The sequence below is a fragment of the Eptesicus fuscus genome, chromosome 2 (assembly GCF_027574615.1).
Source record: "Eptesicus fuscus isolate TK198812 chromosome 2, DD_ASM_mEF_20220401, whole genome shotgun sequence".
Classification (NCBI taxonomy): Eukaryota; Metazoa; Chordata; class Mammalia; order Chiroptera; family Vespertilionidae; genus Eptesicus; species Eptesicus fuscus.
This window is the reverse complement of record NC_072474.1, coordinates 52,805,199-52,809,895: the sequence shown is the minus strand read 5'-3', so window position 1 is coordinate 52,809,895 and position 4,697 is coordinate 52,805,199. Positions and strand designations below refer to the sequence as shown.

Sequence of the window (4,697 nt, the reverse complement as noted above, 5' to 3'; positions counted from 1 at the left end):
GTTTATGTATTTTCAGACTGTATTGTTTGATGCATATACATTTAGGGTGACTATGTCTCTCTAGAAGATTGATATTTTAAATTGTGTAATGTCCATGTTTGTCTCTAGTAATTCCCCTTGCTCTATAGTCTACTTTATCAGGTATTAATATAGCCTTTACTGTCTTGCTGATTAATGTTAACATACTATATCTTTTCTACACTCTTACTATTTGCCTGTATTGAATTTGAAACATTTTTATAGGCAGTATATAGTTGGGATTATCCACTCTGCCAATTGCTATTTAAATTGGCATACTTTAACCATTTACTTTTAAGGTAATTATTCATATATTGGTGCTTAAAGCTATCAATTTATTGTTTTCCCTTTGTTTCCTTTGGTTCTCATTCTTTTTCCTTTGTTTCCTTTTTCTTGCCTTCCCATAGTTTACTTGAACATTTTTGAAGGCTCCATCTTAATGTAGCTATACTGTTAATAAGTGGATCTGTATAGTTTTCATTATGGTTACTTACTCTGAGCATCACTGCACACACACAAACACAGACACACGCCAGTTAGCACCATTTCTGGGTGTCAATGCTTAACAACTTCTAGTGAAGGTTGGATGCCTCTCTTCCACATAGGTGTCTTTTTCTTCCTAGTTATAAATATTACTAACTTGAATTTAAAATGGTATTATAATTTTTTCAATTATCAAACATGATTTAAGGTTCATAAGGAAAGCCAATGTATAATATACATTGTCTATTATATGTATAGATCCTTCTGTTCTATACATCATTTATTTTTCCTTCCAGATGCTTCAATATTCGTTCTTTTTTCTTTCCTTGAAACACTTCCTTTGGCCAACCATTAAGGGAAGGTTTGTTAGGGATGAAATCTTTTAGTTTTTTTTTGTCTGATAATGTCTTTATTACTTTTTCACTTCTGAAGGATAAGTTTGTCATCTGAAGAATTTGCTGTTGAGTCTCTCTGTTTCTCCTGTTCGTCAGACAGCTGTGTCTTCCTGTACAGTGTCAACCACAAACCTGAGACAGAATGGTAAAGGTCGGAGTAAAAGGATTTGGTCATATTGAGCCCCTGGTCATCAGGGCTGCTTTTTTTATTATTAAATCCTCACCAGAGGATATGTTTAATTAATTTATATTATTTTATTTTTTTTTTTAGAGAGAGAAATGGGGAGAGAGATTGATGTGAGAGAGAAACATTCATTGGTTGCCTTTTATATGCACACCAGCTGGGGGTGGAATCCACAACCTAGGTATGGCCCTGACCAGATCAAACTCAGGCCCTTTCAGTGTATGGGAATGAGCCACACTGACCAGGTTGTCCAGGGCTGCTTTTAATTCTGGCAAAGTGGATATTGTTGCCACCAATGATTTCTTAATTGACCTCAACTACATTGTGTACATGTTCCAGTATGATTCTATTCATGGCAAGTTCAAAGACACAGTCAAGGTTAAGAACAGGATGCTTGTCATCAATGGAAGGTCCATCTTCATCTTCCAGGAGTGAGATCCCACCAACATCAAATGAGGTGATGCTGGTGCTGAGTATGTTGTGGAGTCCACTGGTGTTTTCACTACCATGGGAAAGGCTGGGGCTCACTTGAGGGGAAAGCCAAGAGGATCATCATCTCTGCCCCTTCTGTGGATTCCCTATGTTTGTGATGGGTATGAACCATGACAAAAATGACAATCTCCTCAAGATTGTCAGCAATGCCTCCTGCACCACCAACTGCTTGCCCCCCCCCACCACCACCTCCCACCACCAAGGTCATCCATGACAACTTTGGCATCATGGAGGACTCATGACCACAGTCCATGCCATCACTGCCACCAAGAAGACTGTGGATGGCCTCTCTGGCAAGCTGTGGCATGATGGACAAGGGGCTGCTCAGAACATCATTCCTGCTTCTACTGACACTGCCAAGGCTGTGGGCAAGGTCATTCTTGAGCTGAATGGGAAGCTTACTGGCATGGTCTTCTGAGCTCCAACACCTCAAGTGTCAGTCGTGGATCTGAGCTGCCAGCTAGAGAAAGCTTCCAAGTACAATGATATCAAGAAGGTATTGAAGCAGGCATCAGAGGGCCCCCTCAAGGGCATCCTGGGCTATACCGAGGACCAGGCTGTCTCCTATGACTTTAACAGGGACACCTACTCCTCCACCTTCAATGCTGGGGCTGCCCTCAATGACCACTTTGTCAAACTCATGTCCTGGTGTGACAATGAATTTGGCTACAGCAACAGGGTAGTGGACCTTATGATCCACTTGGTCTCCAGGAGTAAGAGTCCCCTGGACCACCAGCCCCAGCAGGAATAAAGGTCCTAAGCTGCTGAGGAGTCCTTATCCCAGATCATTCCCCCAACATACTGAGAATCTCCTGACCTCCACAGTTTCCATCCCGGACCCCTAAAGAAGGGGAGGGATTATTTAGGGAGCCCCACCTTGTGGTACATGATCAGTGAAGTTCACTGTACCTAGCCAAATAAAAAAGATAAAAAAAGAATTTGCAGTTGAGTTTTCTTTTTCAGTACTTAAAAAATGTGTCACTTGGTTTTGGCTTCCAAAGTTTTAGATGATAAATCTACTATTATTCAAACTGGTATTCCTGTGTAGTTACTGTTACATTGTCTTTCCGGTTGCTTTCAATATTTTTCTTTGTCTTTCTTTTTCAAAAGTATAAGTATAAGAATTTCTTTGGGTTTATTCTCTTAGAATTCACTCAGCTTCTTAGATTTGTAGGCTTGCATCTTTTACTAGATTTGGGAAGATTTTTTTTTTCTCATTATTATTTCAAACACTTTCTCTTCCCCCTCTGGAAATCTAATGATATAAATGTTGGATCATTTGTTATTGTACCACAAGTTCCTGAGGCTCTGATCAACATTGTTTGTCTTTTTTCCCCCTTAACTTTACGTTCAGATTGGATAAATTTTATGAGCTGTTCTCAATTCACTGTTTCTAATCTCTCATCCACTCTAATATTATGGTCATTCAGTGAGGGTATTTTAAAAAATTACGCTATATTTAATTTCTGTGATTTCCATTTAGTTCTTTTTTAAAAAAAAAAATATTTTTTATTGACTTTTCACAGAGAGGAAGGGAGAGGGATAGAGAGTTAGAAACATCGATGAGAGAGAAACATCGATCAGCTGCCTCCTGCACACCCCGCACTGGGGATGTGCCCGCAACCAAGGTACATGCCCTTGACCAGAATCGAACCCGGGACATTTCAGTCCGCAGGCCGACGCCCTATCCACTGAGCCAAACCAGTTTCGGCTAGTTCTTTTTTTATAAGTTCTCTTTCTTTGCTGAGATTTTTCTATCTTGTCATTTATTTCAAGATAATTTGCTATTGAATATTGAAGCATCTGTAATAATAGAAGCATAATATGCTAATTAGGCTGGACAACCTTCTGGATGAAGCTGCAGTGGGTCCTGGGCGAGGCAGAGGCAGCAGGTGGGGACCAAGGCCGGGGTTGAGACCCTGTGCATGAAATTCATGCATTGGGCCTCTAGTAGTTAATGATAGCTGACTGAAAATTCTTATCAGGTGATTCTAACATCTGATTCATTGTAGTGTTTGTATCAGTTGATTGTTCTTTCTTATTCAATTTGTGATTATCTTGTTTTTGGTATAACAGGTGATTTTTTATCGTATCCTTGAAACTTTACCCAAAATATTAGAAAACTGTGGGTTCTATTTAATTTTGTTTTTAAACAAGCAGTCACCTGTATAAGTTTGCCCTGTTTTCTTGAGCTGTGGTTCCAATGGCAGTGTGAATTTCAGAGCCTTTGTGGTGGTCTGGTGGTCCATTTGGTTTGTTTAGGTGATGCTGGGTTTCTCACTTGTCTAAGCCCATTTGCTGAGTGTCTCACAATGCAGAAGGGGAACATGGGATCCCCCTGTCCATGGCCCCTGGCTCCCCAGTTTCTCTGGGAAAATAAAGAAATGTATAAGCTTGCAGAATAAAAGAGACTTGCTATGTCTGGCAGCTTGTTGCTACTGGGTCCATCTTGCTGATTCTGTCCACCAGCCACTCTGCATCATGCTAGGGAGGGGTTTGTTTTCCAGGCCTGGCTTATTACTTGAGGTTGGATTCTTTGTCTTACTTAATTCTGGCTGCGATAACAAAATACCATAAACCTGGTGGAAACAACAAATGCCAGCTTTCTCACAGTCTGGAGGTTGGAAATTCCACAATCAGTGCCAGCGTGGCTGGGGTCTTGGTGAGGGCCTTCTGCCTGGTTTACATATGGACACTTTCTTCCTTCATAGAACAGAGAGAGAGCTCTAGTCCCTTCACTCCCTTATAAAGACACCAATCCCATCGCATAGGCTCCACCCCATGACCTTATTTAACCGAATTACTTCCCAACGTTCCCAACTCCAAATATCATCACATTGGGTATAAGGGATTCCACATAATGAAATTATTTTTTTTTTTGCAGTGGCAGGGCCTACCTTACCTAATTCCTGTTGAATGAGGGGGGCAATCAGGTAAAAGAGGGCTCCCCAAAGGGGTGCTTGCTGTAGTTTGGTACTCCTTGCGGGCTCTGCTGGTTTTCTTGCCTAACCAGTGCTGCTGAGCAGAAAAGTGGTATCTTAGGATGAGAGAGGCTTGCCAGGCTAGGCTGTCTGTGTCAATTTCTCTGCCAGCTCTGCCCACTGCCCTGCATCTTTTGGAGGGGA

At 41.2% G+C, this 4,697-nt stretch overlaps 1 pseudogene; it reads left to right on the top strand.

Moving 5' to 3' along the window:
• The first annotated feature begins 1,038 nt into the window (after nucleotides 1-1,038).
• On the top strand, nucleotides 1,039-2,323 carry LOC129150454 (glyceraldehyde-3-phosphate dehydrogenase-like; annotated as a pseudogene).
• The last annotated feature ends 2,374 nt before the right edge of the window (nucleotides 2,324-4,697 follow it).